This window comes from Macrobrachium nipponense, chromosome 5 (assembly GCF_015104395.2).
Source record: "Macrobrachium nipponense isolate FS-2020 chromosome 5, ASM1510439v2, whole genome shotgun sequence".
NCBI classification, from domain to species: Eukaryota; Metazoa; Arthropoda; class Malacostraca; order Decapoda; family Palaemonidae; genus Macrobrachium; species Macrobrachium nipponense.
In genome coordinates, this window is record NC_061107.1 from 65,069,945 (window position 1) to 65,088,290 (window position 18,346).

Here is an 18,346-nt window from a genome sequence, read left to right on the forward strand (position 1 = left end):
CCTGTAATTTGGGGTTTTCGGCGGCCCCCATCCCCTCTTTGGTTTCACGGAAGGTTTACATTTGGGGGGCGGGGCTGTCTTCTTAGCACTCTCCAGGGATCATGCTAGTCTGGAGGCTTTACAGGTGGTTGCGGAGTTTTTCCTGAACTCGGTATTTTCTTCCTTACTGGCGTTTAGACGTGCTGTGTTCCGCCATGGTTCTTGCAGGTACTAGACAGTTGGCAATTCGTCTGTGCATTGTTGAAATGTATCAAGTACCGGTTTTGTCCTCAGCCTTCCCCTTACACCAAGGTAGCTGGTAATCTTCCTTCTTCTGTTCCCATTTTCATGCTTTCTGGGTTTGAGATGTACCGTGCCTACCGTGGTTATTGCGGGGGCTACAGCATTTGGCAGTTCATCTGCACCTTCGTTTGTGCCCTTGCCCTCCTTTCGTTAGAGTAGCTGGTAATTTCCTTCTTCGGTTCCCATTGTTGCGCAGATTGTAACCTGTCCTTAGAGGCACTTTGTGTGTTCAGGGAGTGTATTGCAATATAAAGTTTTCTGAATAAAACTAATACGTATTGTAATGCCTGAACATTTGAATGATTCCCACCTTCCTCCCTACTTCATTTTGAGAGTGAATGTTTCAGTTGGGGTTGGCCTCTAGCAACTGGTATTTGCTGCAGCGTTATGAACGGGACCTCGGGTAACTCATTTGACTAGATTTTACTGGCAGGGTTGGTAGCGTTGACAGTTAAAATTACCCACTTTGTTGGTAAATCTGTGGGGATATAATTCAGGCTGGTCAGTGACCAGGGCTAATTCAGGTGTTCAGGTAAGTATTACAATATTAGTTTTATAATGGAAAGTTCATTTTTGTCCACGGCATGCAGTATTTTCATATATAAGCAATATATATATTTTTGTGACTTCAGACATTTTTTATGATGAGAAAAGACTTATTAATTTCCTGTAAAAAGTTAATGTAAACTCAGCGTAATTTCAGTAACATAATTTGTTTTTCTTAAAAGATGCTTCACCCAAGCCAACTTTCCACAGATAAACAAATCTTATGACCCCGTGACGGGTTCTTAGAGCAGTACCCAGATGAAATGATACTCTTGACACGCTATTGGCTGTCGTCTGCAAAGGAGCCAATTCAGGAGCAGCATTCATTTTCCTTGTCGCTCATTGGCTGTACACTCGTGTTGATTGGTTGAAACCCGAGTCCCATCTCGTGAAGATGAAATTGGGGTATTGCTCATCTCTCCTTGATCAGCCTCACAGCTTAGAAAGTTACTGATATATGCGGATGTAATCACGAAGCTGTGTTTTATGCATCAGCAGATATTCGTGTGAATCATGCCAAAAATGGCTCCTAAAAAGTGCACTGCACCTTCTAAGGATTCTGGCAGAGCCTAAAAGAAAGAAGGCCCTCATGAAGCTCAATGAGGAAGTGAAAGTTCTTGATGTGTTGAAGGAGGGCAAAAGGTTTGCCACAGTTGGGTGCCATTTTAATGTGAATGAGAGCATGGTTAGATACATTTAGAAAAAAGAAAATGAAATCAAAGTGTAAGCATGATGAACTTGATACAGCTAAAGCAGTGCCGACAGTGGGAAATGAAACGGTCTCATGGATGGAATCTGCACTCGTGCACTGGATCAAGGACTACTGTAAGGAGAATGTGCCCCCTGACTCCAACATCATACACGAGAAAGTGCGACAGCTCTACCAGTAGCTATCAACTGTTTTGGAAGGCATCAGCGAAAAGGAAGGCGATGAAGAAGGGGAATTAGAATTCTTGGGCTTTCATAAATCTGCATCTGAAAAAAGATGAAGAGGAAGAGCCTCAACCAGGACTGTCATCAGCACCCCAAGGTTTTCAGGTGAGCAAAGGATGGTTTCACTAGTTCCAGAAGTGGTTCCACCTATAGTCTGTTTCCATACATGGGGAAGCAGCACCAGCTGACAAAGAGGCGGCTGCAATATACCCCAAGACCTTCAAGAAGATAATGTAGGTGAAAGGATACTGCCCAGAACAGGTGTTCAATATGGATGAGACTTGCCTGTCCTGGAAAAAGATGTCTTCCCAGACATACTTGTTAAAGGATGAATCTAAAGCCTCCTTATTTAAGGCCCAGAACATCAGGGTGACCCTCCAAATGTATAGGGGAATGTGGCTGTCTTTATGCTCATACCAGGCCTCATTTACAAGGCTGCAAACCGTGGGGCACTCAAGAATAAGAAAAGGTGCCCAAGGTCTGGATCACCAAAGTCCTTATGGAGTACTGGTTCCCCAGAGCTTTATTCCACAAGTTAGGCAATACCTTGGTGACTTGGACATGGAGTTCAAGGAGGGCGGCCTGACATGGGATCCTTACATGGAATGCTCCTTAAAGTTTTCAAAAATCTTTAATATGGCATTGTTACCCCTATAATCAAGCCCTTACCACCATGAAGCAATGACAGCAGCTGCCAATCATCATGTTCATCACGTGTGAAGAAGGACCCCCAAAGCCTCCCCAAACCCCTGAAGTATTACTTCTTGAATTGCCTGAAGTAGTGCCTCCCAAATTGCCTTAGTCTGAGCCTCCTGAAGCGCCTCCTGAAGGTGAAGAGGCGCCCTCAGAGGAGATGTAACTCCTCTGCCTAGCTGTGCAGTCTATTTTCGTCTTTCACTGGACTATCCATCACCAGTTGAATACCCTATTTACATATGTTGTACTAGTGTATAGTTGTTCTGACACGTAATACAAACCCTCGGTCTTTTAACATATAGAATGTAATCAGCGGAAGCTGGAACCGGTCGTAAGCTTTGAACAAGGAGGTTTGGTAGTTAATGGCTTGTCCGGTAGTCGGGTGTCCCGCCGTGCTGGGAGGTGAAGCTTCACTTTGCTTTCGGCCGTCTTTGGAACCAGACGTGCTCTTCGCCGCTCTGCTCGCTGTTGTCATATACTTGGATACTTCATTAAGGAGCATTTTTTCTCAACTTTCACTCTTACTGAGTGCTTGTGGTGGAAACTTGTGAGTACTTTGTATTTGTTGATATTGTTGTTATTGCTCATGAATTGTGTGATGGATTCTCACGAGCTGTAGAGAGAGAGAGAGAGACCCCCCACTCCCCAATCAGCCAAAGATTGTACCCTGGTGTGGAGGGCCATAAGTGTGGGGCCATTAGGTCTCTTGCAGAGGTAGACCCTCGTGATTTGTGTACTCGTTGTCGAGGGCGTGAATGCTCTCGCACCGAGCCCTGTGATTTATGTGTATTGTGGTCGGGGGAACAGTGGGAGCGTTATGAGGGGAGGAAGAAGGCGCATAAGCCGGACAAGGAGTCATCGGAGGGTTCTCCAGCAATTCCTCTGGTTACGGACGTCTTCCTCTTTCCTTCCTCCGTCTCAGCTCCGGGGTATGGCTCCTTCTCCTTCAGGGGTTGTGTCGCAGTCCTTCTCCTCACTTGACCAGTCGAGTGTGGAGGAGGGCGCGCGGCACCTCAGCATCCAGCTGTATTCGGGGTCTTCTGTTCGCTCTGGGTGGGAGATTTCCCCCCCCCCCCCCCCCCCCCCCCATTTACCTGACCTTTCCTTCCTCAGGTGTGCATGTTGCGGGTGACAATCTCCGACAGGTCTGGTACTCACTTGGGCTCCAGAGGACACCGAACATTCAGGGGCTGCTTTACCACCCAGCAGCAGGTGGATCCAGGCCGGTCACCCATGGACCAGAGACGTCGACCACAACAACAGTGTCGATGCCAGGTTACGCTGCTCCTCCCCACCTGGTGTATACGCAGCACATGGCTACGGTTACCCTGACGGCTGCAGTCCAGGCTCCGCTGCCGGGTCCGCCAAGGAGGGAGGTCACCCTGCCGCCTGGTTTCACTGCTCTCGTCCCAGCACCTTACTTTCAGTGTCCCAAGAGCTCCCCGCTTGACCTGCCTCCAGTACCAGGGATGATGCTGGCTCCTGCACCGCCACCAGTTCCTGCCGTTGTCGCTCCAGCCTGTGGTGTTGCTGCCCCCACCGCAGGTCCCTGGACAGGTGCAGCTGGACCCTGTTGCTTCGGCAATTGCTTCAGCTCTGTCCTGGATGGAGGACCTGACGGTGGTCCTGAGGAAGCTGACTAAGAAGATGAGGAAGAAGAGGAAGGTGTCATCATCTTCATCGTCGTTGTTTTCAGCCGCCTCTTCCCCTTCGACTATCAAGGCCCCACAGCCAAGGAAAAAGAAGGTTGCCTCCCCCCCCCCCAAAGTCTCGCTCACAGACCTCTAAGGATCTGTCCCACTCCGGTGGGATAGTTGGAGCTTCCGCTGGTCCTCCTGTTCCTTCGGGAACGAGGCCCGTCTCTCTTTCCACTAGGAAGAAGAAGACGGGGACCGGAGGGGTATCGGCTAACACCAGCACCTCCTCGCCTGGTGCTAGGGGTTCTACCTTGGAGCCAGGTACCGTCTCGGCCGCTCGTTCACGAGAGGTACCGAGTGTACGGTCGCCCGTGGATGACCGCGCAGCCATGGTCAAGGCAGCCGAGCCAGCTCGCTGCCAGGACCCAGGCACGGAGCGTAAGACTAGTGACAGTCGCTCAGGCGACTCCCGCCAGGCCAGCAATTGCTCTCATGGCGATCCACCGGTTCCCAGGGTTGATGCGACGGTCCCCCCAGACTGTACTCGGGTTGAGGCGAGGGTGAGGTCCCCTCAGTCGTCAGGACCAGCTTCGGCTGGTCCAGGCACCGTGACGCGCTGTGAGGACAGGCCACGCTCCCACCGCGACAGTGGACTCTGCCGGTCCCCTGACCGTTGCTCCCACCCGGACTGGAGGGATAGGGCGACTGGTAGCAGCTCCCCTGATGTTTGGGACTGTTGTTACCGTTCTCGGTCCAGTGGTCTCCCCAGGGAGACCGCGTGACTAGCCTGCAGCTCGATCGTCACCGCGGGTTAGCAATTGCCTGTAGCCCCCCCCCCAGTGCACCGGTTCTGGCCGGGGGGGGGGCCGGGAGCGAGCATCAGGTCTTCCTCTCCTATCCCTTCAACCTCCTCGGGCTACACCGGGAGGAGCGACCGTGAGGAGTGCGCTTCTTGCGGTCCCTCCACGAGGGCCTGTGAGCCTGGCACGGTCTTAGGACTGACCAGATCATACGGCCAAGTGGTTGGAGACCAGGAGGGGTCTGTTGTGGTTCCTCCTGTGGAAGGAGGAGGGTCTCGGGAGGCGTTCTCTATGGATGGATTTGACAGTCCATCACCTCAGGACGCAGTCACTCTGGAGATCCAGAGGTCTTTCGTTGAGGTCATCACGCTGATTCGTCAGCACAATGACCTCAGAGAAGGATCGGTGCTCCCGTCCTCTGAGCCTACATATATAACTGTCTGCTGTCCACCATTTATAATGGTATAGGACGGCGAACAGTTGTATGTTAGATCTTGCAACTGTGATACGCAAGCATTGTGGTTCCTTTTCCCTTTCTCGTCTGAGTGACATCAAGTAGATTTTGTTTTTTCTTCAGAGTAGGGGCGATGACTCAAACTTCCTTGCTCTCCAAAAGCTCCAGGAACGGGTGATGAGACTGGTGTTGATGAGCAACAACACCACGTTAGTGGCATACGTCAACAAACAGGGGCCTAGTGTCTCTCCTGTTGCACCAGTTAATGATGCAGGTGCACGAGTGGGCGGTAGCTCACTTGGTAGAGCTGTCAGCCCGATACATTCCAGGCAAGAGGAATGTAGTGGCAGACAAGCTCAGCCGTTGGAATCAGGTGATAGGGACCGAATGGTCCCTTCACCCAGACATGGCGGAAAGGCTCTTCAACCTGTGGGGGTGTCCAGTCGTGGATCTGTTCGCCACCCGGCACAACAGAAAACTTGAGGTTTTCTATTCAGTTGTGCCGGACCCATGGGCAGTTGCAGAGGACGCTCTTCAACATCCGTGGGACAATCTCTTTGTGTACGCCTTTCCCACGTTCTGTCTGATTCGCAAGGTGATCAGCAGGGTGCTGGTCACCGCGAATCTTCGGATGATTTTGGTGGTACCCAAATGGCTTCGGGCTGTTTGGTATCTGGACCTGGTGGCTCCTCTCGCCGAAGCACCAGGAGAGATTCCCCACTGGCACAACCTCCTGTGCTAGCCACACATGGAACGGTACCACCGATCTTCTGTGGTTGGTGTCGTGGACGGGGTCTCTCTCCTCTCAGAGCCACTCTTCAGCAGGTAGCGGATTTCCTCGTCTTCCTTCGCCGAGAGAAGCTCCTCTCCGTCTCCACAGTGAAAGGCTACAGAGCTGCCCTGGCCCTAGTCCTTAAGCTGCGGGGAGTGGACATTTCCACCTCCATGGAGATCTCCCTCCTGATGAAGAGCTTCGAGAGGTCTAGCCCCCCCAGGAACTCAGGCCCCCCCAGGGTGGGATGTGACTCTCGTCCGTAGGAGTTTGACTTGAAGACCCTTCGAGCCGCTCCGGGAGTCTTCAGACAGGGATCTGACCCTCAAGACCGTCTTTCTGCTGGTCCTGGCATTGGCGAAGAGAGTAGGGGAACTTCATGGTCTTTCCTTCGATGTTAAGCGCACTAGGGGATGGGGATCTGTAACGCTCTATTTCATCCCGGATTTCGTAGCGAAGACACAACCCTTCAGTCTCTGATGACTGGTTTGAGTCATTCACGATCCCCTCCTTGAAGGACTTCACCGACGATGATGCGAATGAGATGCTGCTTTGTCCTGTAAGGGTGCTACGGCACTATCTGAAGAGAACTCGTCACCTCAGGCCTGAGTGTCTACGCCTCTTCGTTAGCACTGGGGTTACCAAGAAGGAGGTGTCCAAGAACACTTTCTTTCTGGCTTTGAGAGGTGATCAGGAAGGCATACGCTTCAGATAGGAGTGACGACACCGGTACCCTTCTTCCGAGAGCTCACGAAGTCAGAGGTATTGGTTCAACCCTTGCGTTCCACAAGAACTTCTCCGTGGCACAGGTGCTGAAGGCAGGGGTTTTGGGCCAACCAGACCACCTTCACATCTTTCTATCTTCAGGATATCGCCCACAGGTCCTTGGACACCTTTTCCTTGGGACCCATGGTGGCTGCTCAACAAATTGTGTAGCTTACCCAGCTCCGGAGCGGACAGAACAACATTGCATCCTTGTGTGACTGCGTGATTGGGCGAGCGAATGAGAGTTTGACTGGCTTCTCTTCCTCCCCCTTTCTCTCTACCTGTGGGCATAGGGCTGTGGTCGTCACTACGTTGGACAGGAGGCGGATGCAGGTAAGCTACTCGACTGAGCTCCGTCCTGTCCATTTCAGTAGTGTTAGGAGCGGTTATCCACCACTCCCCTAACAAGGGGGGGGAGTGGATCCCAACAAGAGACAAACCCATGACCTTATATTTGTCTCTTGAAGTAGGAACTAGTTCTTGCTTGCTATTCATAAGAGGCACACTTGCCTCCCTCTTATGAATTTGGTCCAGAGGTCTGACCACTGATCCTGATGTGTACACCCCGATCAGCTGGGCAGAGGCTAGGATCCCTCTCTTTGCTCTTACGACCAGGGAGGGAACCAAGGTCGGACGAACACCAGTCTGTTCTTAAGGACGCCGGCCGGAACCCCTATATATGGTGGTATAGGGCAAAAAATGCAGTCATGAAAAAATTCATGGAGCTTCATATGGCAATTGAGAATATGTATACGAAATATTTCATCAAAATTCCTCTTACTTTTGTAGTTACAGGGTAATTAGTAAACATAACTCAATAAGCCTAAAACATTCATCCGTACAAGAAAATGCAATATTTCTTCTGTTATCGTAAATTTTGATAATTATTGTCAAAGAAATTGTGAGAAATGGCATCTGTAGAGATTCCGTGGGTCGCAGAGCAGAGGGGAGTTCAACCATGATCAGTAGGAGCACAGACTTCAAGTAGACTACACGTTCCAGTTTCACCTTTGACATTCGCTTGCATTTTACATATGCTTATCTATGTTTCGGCAAGAATTTCATCATGCCAATGAGGAAAAGACAAGGAAAACATCTCGCTAACATAAAGATGAAGAAAATTTGCTTTATTATGATTACAGAATATCATAATATATGCGATATTAGCGTAGTTAGTGAAGAGAGAGAGGGAGGGTTGTGTAGTAAGTAAACGCGCCCATCTTGCCTGAAGCACACTTCACACTGTCCCTCAGGCTACGATCTTTGAACAAAGGGATCTTAATTTATGATGAATAACATAGTTTTGGTTTATTAATACCCAAAAAGGAATATGAAAATCATAATTATCATGATTTATTAACATTGTCTTTGTAAAAAGAGAGTACAACTTCGAATTTCACCTCTTGACATTCTCTTGCATTTACGTTTGTTTATTTTTGTTTCGGCAAGAATTTCATCATGCCAAGACGGAAAATACTAGGAAATCATCTAGGTAACATACAGAAGAAGAAAATTCGCTATAATAAGCCGAGTTAGTGAAGGAGAGAGAGAGAGCTACGATATATGAGCAAAGGGATCATCATTTATGATTAAATTATTATAAATAAAATAGTTTTGGTTTATTAATACACAAAAAAGAAATATACATTCATAATAATCATTATTTATTAACATTGTCGTTATAAAAATACGAAGAAAAACTGAATGCCCGTATCTCAAAACTATAGTTATTGACCTTCAAAATCTATCTTCTCACTTAGTTTTAAAGCTATAACATTGGAATTTGATATATAACTCAGAAAGGTGTTATAGAACAATCAAATGAAGCCCTTTTTTCCAATTTTTGTTTTTTGTCTTTTTTTTTATATAAATTTTGTTTTCCTAATTTATAGGGTTTATTTTTTTACCATAATGAAAAATTCATATCTAGCAAAAAATGACTTTTAGAAAAAACTCCTCATTTGATTGGAGGTCTACATCAGGTCTATATAGGGTAGTAATCTCAGGTCTTAATATTAAATATCAAGGGAGGAGATAGAATTTGAAAAATGGTTATTTTCAGGATAAATCGCCCTGGCTTCACAAAACCGAAGGTCAGAGGCAAAAATCATATGCGGTTTGGAGATGTCCCAAGTCACCTTATTAAGTGGTATGAATATCAAAGTCCTGTCCTTAAAGAATGGCATTAGCCGGCCGGCCCCCTTAAGACTCAGATTCCACCCACCAATAAGTGAGTCTTCCATATGTTAAAGGAACGAGGGTTTGTATTATGTGTCGAAACAAATCACAATTTGTCGTAAATTGTATTTTTCCTAACTATACAAACCTGAGGTCCTTTACACATAGTCCCACCTCATGCCACCCCTCACTCTGTTCCTGGGTCTAAAGCAAAGTGCGTTGGCTATGAGCCAAAATTTTATAATCTAATATCTCTAAAGCAAAGTGAAGCTTCACCTCCCAGCTGGGCGGGACACCCGACTACCGGACAAGCAGTTAACTACCGAACCTCCTTGTTTAAGGCTTACAAACCAGGTTCAGGGCTGACCACTGATTATATTCCATATGTTAAAGGACCTCAGGTTTGTATAGTTAGGAAAAATACAATTTACGACAAATTGTGATATTTTATTTAATGTTCATGCATGTTGTACTAGTGTATAAATTTTTTAAAAGTTCATATCTCTCTCTCTCTCTCTCTCTCTCTCTCTCTCTCTCTCTCTCTCTCTCTCTCTCTCTCTCTCTCTCTCTCTCTCTCATGATTTTACATACAATTGTTTCCCATTTGAAAAAAAACTGGATGGTTTGAATAGTAAGTATGTGAAAGAAAAGGTGCATGACTTAAAACTTATTGGATACGTAACTAGGTCATACAGTACTTACGTATATTTTAAGCCAGAAGATGTAAGATTTACTTTGAAATATAGTTTTTGATTATGCAACTTACCCAGTTATTACATAGCTGTAGTATCTTTTATTCGCAGCAGTATAGATTCAAATTTTGCAATACCTAGTGACACCGATATGTGTGTAGGTGACACATTCTTGCTCCCTAGCAAGAAGGTTAGGAATGACATAGCCAATTGGCTCATTCCGTTTCTGCGACTCCTGGTATAAACATCTGGTGTCGGCAGCAGTTATTCACCAGTTTTGTATATGAGACTTACCCAGTAAATATATAGCTTTATATAGCTATAGTTTCCAACATATGGCAGCCTAATTCAAATTTCGTGGGTAGCACTTCGATTGTTCAGTGTAAGGTATACAGTGCTGTCCCCGATCCGCTATAGTAGGGACAACTTAACAAAGAACTTCATTTAAGTTTCCTGCCGCGCTTGACTAAACATCAAGTGCTTACAGCAGCTTGTTCTTGTTTACCGGTTATATCACTGGATTTTGGTAGTTACACAACCACCGGAATGCATTCGTAGCCTTCGAGCAGGATATGAGTCTTTTCCTTTGTTGGTTAATTCAAATTATCATCAAGCTGGATATTTGTATTCTCCTGGAATAATCCTTGAATGTAACTCCATTCAAATAGGTCTAATACTTATGCATATAAGTTTTACTTACTAGGCTTCTGCTATGCGCAAGTTGTCGGTTAATAATTGCCTTAAGTAATCAAGTATGTATTTATGAGTCTCTTCCTCAGATTAGGACGTCTTGCCATTTACCCTAATGGTCTTTTATCTTCTTAGACTCATTTACACCTTTTTAGCAAAACTAATGACATTAAGTACAACCTCTACGTCATTAGCTTTCAAGAGATATATATCTCCTACATCCATTTTGCATTCGACCTACTGGTATTATGATCATTCGTCATTTCCCATAGCGTAAGAGAATTTTTTAAGTGTTAAAATTTAGGCAGTAGTACCTTGAAAATTTTAATTACTGGTATGGTATCAAGGAAGAAAGCATAGGATTCCCTCCTATTCTCTGAACCTTCACCCGGTAGTGAAGGATTGAAGTTTAGGGAGCCAAGAGGATACAATATACCCAGAGCACCCGACACTTCTAGTGGATGGATTGTGGTACGGCAGTCCCCGGGTTACGACGGGGTTTCCGTTCTTGAGACGCGTCGTAACCCGAAAATCGTCGTAAGCCGGAACGACACTTGGAAATATGCCTTAAACTAATAAAAAGTTAGAGACCTTACCTGTGTGACATGCAAGTATTGCATGATGTGTAGTGTGGTTATTTCAATGCCAAAGGATGGTTCTTGAAGCTATATAATTTTTATTAATAGTAAACTTGTGACACTATAAATGCACATTCTTGAAGCACCAAGTCCTTAGTTGAGTTTATATACACTAATACACTATGCAAATTCTTGAAGTAATCCTTAGGTTAATTTATACACTATACACTATGCAAAATCTTGAAGTAATCCTTTGGTAGTACATCCTGGAGTACACTAAAATCCCAGTCTGGTAGTTCTGGAAGGTAAAAGTATAACAATTATAGTACAAAATAGTACTACACAAAGTCCTGAATGCTATGAAAATTATAGATATCAAGAGTAAAAGAGTTAATGTTTGTTAATTAATTCCTTACTTTTAGTTTATAATTCCTTACTTTGAGTTATATCAAGAGTAAAGAGTTAAATGATGTGAATTAATTCCTTACTTTTAGTTAAAGTTGTTGTGCTATGTAACCCTGGACAAAGTTTTATGTGGGCCCATAAAACATCATTCAAATTCAAATTCAAATTCTTTATTTCAGCTGTAGAGCCATATACAAAATATTGCGATAAAATTAAGTTATATACAAATACGTATAGTATTAGGAATAAAACAAAAGGTCTAAACACAGAAAATGTGTTTAGACCACTCTTTAAAAACTAATGATTTTTTAAAACTATCACTGTTAAAAATTGCACAAATTCAGGGGGTTCTGGGATTCTGGAATGTACAAAAAATAATTAGTATGTCAGTAAGTCCTCTTTGCAGAGTAAGTTACATACAGTATATGCACCATACAGTGGTTTAATATCAGATATAACATGTACAATAAAACTCAGTTAATGTATGTTAATTAATTCCTTACTTTTAGTTTAAAGTTGTCGTGCTATGTAACCCTGGACAAAGTCTTATGTGGCCCCATAGCCTACATCATTCAGGGGGTTCTGGGATTCTGGAATGTACAAAAAATAATTTTGTCAGAAAGTCCTCTATGCATAGTAAGTTACATACAGTAATATGCACCATACAGTGGTTTAATATCAGTGTAGTACTACTGGTATGCATGTTGTAAATGATTGGTCTACACCCTCTGTTCAGCAGGGAGTGGAGATTTTACCAACCTTGCAAAGTTACCAGTTAATTCCATGAGAGAGACCTTGATCACTTATCCCATGTGAGAGATCTTGGTCACTTTTTTTTTTAAATAGTATAAAACTTACTTAATGTATGTTAATTACTATGTATAATTCCTTACTTTTAGTACTGTAGTAGTTTAAAGTTGTTGTGCTATGCATGTAACCCTGGACAAAGTTTTATGTGGCCCCATAGCCTACATCATTCAGGGGGTTCTGGGATTCTGGAATGTACCAAAAAGTTATCTAAGTTAAGTCATGTATGTTAGTAAGGTTACATACAGTAATAACCAAATAAATCATAAACAGTGGTTTATAACCATGTAATCAAACTTCGGTTGGAAGAATTCCTAATAAAAAAAGAGAGAAGGAGATTCCAATAAAAAAAGTTATGTGCGTATGTACATACTGTATGTAAAAACCTTACTGTTCATACTTTGTTACACTACTACATTTTGTTACATTTGATACATATACTTTCCTGAAGGGAGTTTTTTCCATCCAAAAATGGTGCTTCTACTTGTAGTTATCCCTTGATGACACTTGTAATGTGTAGTAACAACCTGGAGTTGTGTGAAAAATGTTGGTTCTGGAAGGAAAAAGTAACAAAATTAGTACAAAATATACTACAGAAAGTCGTGAATGCAATATGTTAATTACTGTAGATATATCAAGAGTACTAAAAGAGTTAATGTATGTTAATTAATTCCTTACTTTTAGTTTAAAGTTGTCGTGCTATGTAACCCTGGACAAAGTCTTATGTGGCCCCATAGCCTACATCATTCAGGGGGTTCTGGGATTCTGGAATGTACAAAAAATAATTATGTCAGTAAGTCCTCTATGCCTAGTAAGTTACATACAGTAATATGCACCTTACAGTGGTTTAATATCAGATATAACATGTAGTATAAAACTTAATTTAGAAATTCCTTACATAACTTACCAACTTTTAGTGAGTCTCAAAGCTGTTACCTAGGTTGTGGGAGATGGAGATGGAGGTGTAGAGCATTCCATACCTAACTTCAGTGTGCTTTATCACAGATAACAGGCTAGGATGATGGGCAGTCTGGAATGAAGAATTAATATTAAAGGACAGTATGTAACCACTTAAGTGTACAAAATTTATTGTTCCATAATTAACAATTTACTGTATGCACACATTAAAAACAACTGAGAATTCCTTACCTTCAACAAAATGAAGACATGTAGGTTATGTAGAGGTCTGGTTTATGTAAGTCACAAGGCATGTCAGTCTGGAATGATAATGTACATATGATTAGTATGTATGTTACATACATAACATGGTTATTACATATGTAAATAATAAAACATTGATAAAAAAAATGTCCTTACCAAATTCTAGTGGTTGGCTTGCTTACTGGGATGGGCATATGGTAGATGAGAGTGGGTGGCTGGGCTATGGAGTGGGATGGGCAGGTGCTTGGCAGTCTGGAATGATAAAAAATATAAATGATAGAGTATGTATGTACTACTGTAACTACTGCACATGTTATTACTGTTTGACATATGTAGTAATACAATATAAAAAATGAAGAGTTCTTTTACCTGAAGGAGTTGGAGAGGTGATACTACTCGTATCAACTGATTTGGGCTCTGATGAGGGAACATCTAGATCTGGAAAGAATGATGTAACTACTGCACATGCTATTACTGTTTGACATATGTAGTAATACAATATAAAAAATGAAGAATTCTTTTACCTGAAGGAGTTGGAGAGGTGATACTACTCGTATCAACTGATTTGGGCTCTGATGAGGGAACATCTAGATCTGGAAAGAATGATGGGGTACATAAATGTAAGGTGGATGTAACTGTAGCATATGTATGTACACTTTTAATAAAATTTCTATTAGCAATTTATAAAACATTTTATACACATTTGTTAAGGATTCCTTACCTGATGAATAGGGCGAGCCATCGAAACCATGGAAAGGCTCAGGGTCATCTGGGTTGCTGTCACTATCAAAGGTGTCTGGAATGAAAAAAAAAAAAAAAAAAAGTTATGCAACATCAAACACATTGTACCACTATGTAGTAGTGTATGTATGCCATAATGTAGTAGGGTGTAAACAATTTCCAACATGAAAAGGAGAAAAATGAAATTGCTTACCTGATAGTAGTACAAGTGGACGGGCTGCTACTGAGGGTCCAGGTAGTACAGGGGGATCTGGAACTGTCACAGGTAGTACAGGGGGATCTGGAACTGTCACCACTTCTGCAATAAAATTACAAATGATGAAAATTACGTAATGAAGTTACAATTTACTCTAACATTTAGTATAGTGTTACATTAAAAATTAACACATTTTATATACTATGTAAACACATAAATTAGTAAAACAGTTCAGAATTCCTTACCAGGACTAGGAGTGGGAGGTGGTGGTACTGGAGACTTGTGAAAGAAAGTGTCAAGCCTGGACTGCACACTTCTCTTCGTCTGCTTCTCCTTCAGGGTCTCCTTGTAGAAAGTTACCAAGTCCATAATTCCACGTTTTATTTTGTCAAACCTGGCAACGTTAGGGTCTTCTGCCTCAAAAGAAGTCAAGGCTCTCTCCAGATGAGTAAAACCCTCTGACAAGCCTTTCACAGTTAATGACCTGGCTTTTGGCTCTGGTGCCGCCTCCTCCTCCTCAATCATTTGTTGCTCCAGCTCGAGCAGGTCCTCTGCTGACAATTCCTCTCCATAGGATGCCAGCAGCTCTGTTACATCATCAGGTTCAAGATCTAGTTTCAGCCTCTTGCTTAGCCTACGATCTTCCTCGTCACAGTCTCGACGTCTTCTGCCTGGTCAAAGCCTTCAAAACTGTGCACAAACTGTGGACACAGTTTCTTCCAGGCCCCATTTAAAGTGGTCGTCTTCACCTCGTCCCAAGCACTTGCAATGTTCTTCACTGCATCAGCAATGTTGTAGCCCTTCCAGAATTGCTTCAGTGTCAACTCCTTGTTAGCTTCTATGGCCCTCAAAGCAAAACGTATGGTCCTTTTAAGGTAGTAAGCCTTGAAATTAGCAATTACTCCCTGGTCCATTGGCTGTATCAGCGATGTGGTATTGGGTGGAGGTACACCACCTTCACATTAGGTGTGATGTCGCTCAAATTTGAAGGGTGACGAGGGGCATTGTCCAGGACTAAAAGGGCCTTAAAAGGCAGACCCTTCGAAGTCAAATACTGTTCCACTGCTGGCACGAAATGGTCATTGAACCAATCTTCGAAGACCATCAAGGTAACCCAAGCCTTCTTGTTTAATTTCCAAATCACGGAGTTGACTCTTGAAAATGCCCTTGAAAGCCCTGGGATTCTCGGCCAAATACACCAGCAAGGGCTTAAGTTTCAAATCGCCACTTGCATTGGCCCCAAACAGCAAAGTCAGTCGCTCCTTACCAGCTTTATGGCCAGGTGCTGACTTCTCCTCCTTGGAAAGATACGTTCGATTTGGCATTCTTTTCCAAAATAATCCAGTCTCATCCACATTAAAGACTTGGTCAGCCGTGTAACCACCATCCTTAATTATCTCGGCCAAACCACCTGGAAAACTTTCTGCTGTTTCGCTATCAGCACTAGCAGCTTCACCTTGCAGCTTCACATTATGCAAATTTGCACGAGCTTTAAAACGGTTAAACCAACCTCTACTCGCGGAAAATTCACCACCAGCACTGCCTTCTCCAAACTTTTTCACTACTGCCTCATGCAGCGCTCTAGCCTTCTCCTGGATCACACTTAAGCTCACCGGAACACGTCGCTGGTTCTGATCCTCCAGCCATTTCATGAGCAATTTCTCCATTTCAACAATGCACTGGCTACGTTGCTTCTCGTTAATCACCGTTGACTTCATCGGTGCAGCATCCTTAACGTGCTTCAGAATAGGTTCCTTGTCCTTCACAGTGGTTACCACGGTCGTCCTGCTTAACCCTAAAGCATGACCTATCTCGGTGTTAGTTTCTCCCTTCTCCGAACGCTTGACCACGTCATATTTTACCTCCATGGTGATGACCTTCCTCTTCTTGGATGAACTATCATCGGAGGAAGTACTCTGGTGTTTAGGAGCCATAGTAAATGCGCGAAAAAAGCATTGAAAAACAGCAACGTCTCACCACATAACCTAGTGAAATGCAGGCAAGCACGCGATTGAGGTGGCGTTGTTTGGTATTGTTACGCTTAGCGTCCTCGACCGTTCGAGGTCGTTTGGTCAATTTACCATGCAGTTTAATAGCGTAAATTAATTTATGCGCCTCCGCTCAGAAACTAGTTCTGCATATGAGGTATCGTTAAAAAGCATAAAAAAACAACGTAACCTTGGAATTTGCGTTGTAATCTAACCAGAAACTTAGTGTTTTTAATTATGTACTGGAAACAAGCAATGATTTTTTCACTATTTGCGCTTTTGGACTGTTTTAAACTGCGCATCCCAAGCTAGTGTATTCATTTTCTCGGAAACTAGTTCCGTATATGAGGCGTCACTAAAAAAATTTAAAAAATACAACATAAAAAGTGTCGAAAATCATTATAACCTCAAAATTTTTGTTGTAATGTAACCAAAAACATATTTTTATTATATACTGTGCTAAACTATAAAGGATTTTTATCATAGCATGCATTTTTTAAAAGCGTTCGTTAACTCGGAGCGTCGGAAGCGTCAGCGTCGTAACCTCAGAACAAGCGTCGTAACCCAGGACGGATTTTTCCATTGAATATTTAAGAAAAAGCGTCGTAACCTCGGAACCGTCGTAACCCGGGGACCGCCTGTATTTACTTCAGTGTAGGTGACATAATCTGGTTGTTTTCGTTATGGTACTGTGCCCAGGGCAAGGGCAAATTGTAGTCCTTGTGAGCAGTTGGAATCATCCTTGATACAAGGCTCCCCCTCAATTAGAGGCGACCCTCGGCTTTACTGCTGCGCCACTACAGGTTAAGTTGAGCACCAACCAGAGGCAGTCTCTACTGCAAGCTCTTATAACTAACAAGGAATGACAAGCATTGTTTCAATGCCAGCAGCTTATCTATTTCTAATTCATTACATGACTTAACCCTTACTGGACGGGTACTAAAAATATTGATATGCAGCTACTCAGACCGGGTAAACTTTGAGGTTGGCCAATTTACAAAAAAAAAAAACATCAATGGAAAGAGGAAGATATGCAGATGTACATGGTGAAAGAAGTTGAAAATGACTATTTACAAGACAATTGGGAATTTTAGTAACTTATATTGTTTTTTCTAATAAATAAATTTATTTTATTTTGTAAAATTATGATTACTGCTCACACATATCAAATCAGATAAGAAATAAAAGCAGTAACAAATTCTTTGTGTATTTGTTGAAAAATATTTACGTAAATTACCGAGAATGAAGATTCAGTAACATTTTATTTACTTTTTTTTTTCTAATATTTCTTTGCAGTTTTACATATATGTAAAATTATTTTACAACCAATATACTATTGTAAAAGATGAGAACAGAAAACAACAGCAACCCCTTGGTATATTTATGAGGAAATTTACAAAAAGACATCGTGAGAGAGAGATGTAGAACATTCTACCTTCATGTCACAAACACTACTTAAGTCCTGAGATGCCCGCCCACACTCGTGATCTTATTCAGTATAAGAGTTGCCATAAGTGAATTTATGGGGTATAAAAGTATTGGCACCTCTCCCGCCAGATTCTTTCTAAATCGATGGCGTAGTTATTACTACTCCTGAGGATCAGTCCGTCCATTAAGGGTTAATGTTTTAGAGTAGAGTATGTCCATTTATCCCACCTCCTGTCAAAGTGGGAGTCAGCTTTGTAATTACTGGGTAAGGTGCATAATTAAAAATGAGTTTTTTATAATAAAACAAGGTTTTAATTATACTTACCCAATAATTACAAGATCAGAGCCCTTCCTTCTCCCTGCTGATGGACATAAGCATAACTGGAATGAGCTAATTGGCTGTGTTGTTCCTAACCTTTTCGCTAGGGGGCGAGACTGTGTCACCTTCACACTTATCGGTGTCGCTACCGCGAAATATGAATCTACACTGCTGCGAATAACAGAAAGTATAGCTATGTAATTACTGGGTAAGTATAATTAAAACCTTGTTATATTATAAAAACATCATTTTGTTCATGAAACTTACCTGTCAGATAG

At 43.0% G+C, this 18,346-nt stretch overlaps 2 long non-coding RNA genes across 2 annotated transcripts in view; both read right to left on the reverse strand.

Annotated features, from left to right (window-relative positions):
• Positions 1–18,346, reverse strand: part of LOC135215100 (uncharacterized) — a 281,968-nt gene that overhangs the window by 190,107 nt on the left and 73,515 nt on the right. The gene's annotated exons all lie outside the window — the stretch shown is intronic.
• Positions 12,672–13,267, reverse strand: LOC135215159 (uncharacterized). Its single transcript, XR_010314604.1, has 3 exons — positions 13,143–13,267; positions 12,914–13,000; positions 12,672–12,788 (listed from the first exon to the last, which is right to left on the reverse strand). It is a non-coding gene; the product is annotated as an uncharacterized LOC135215159 (long non-coding RNA).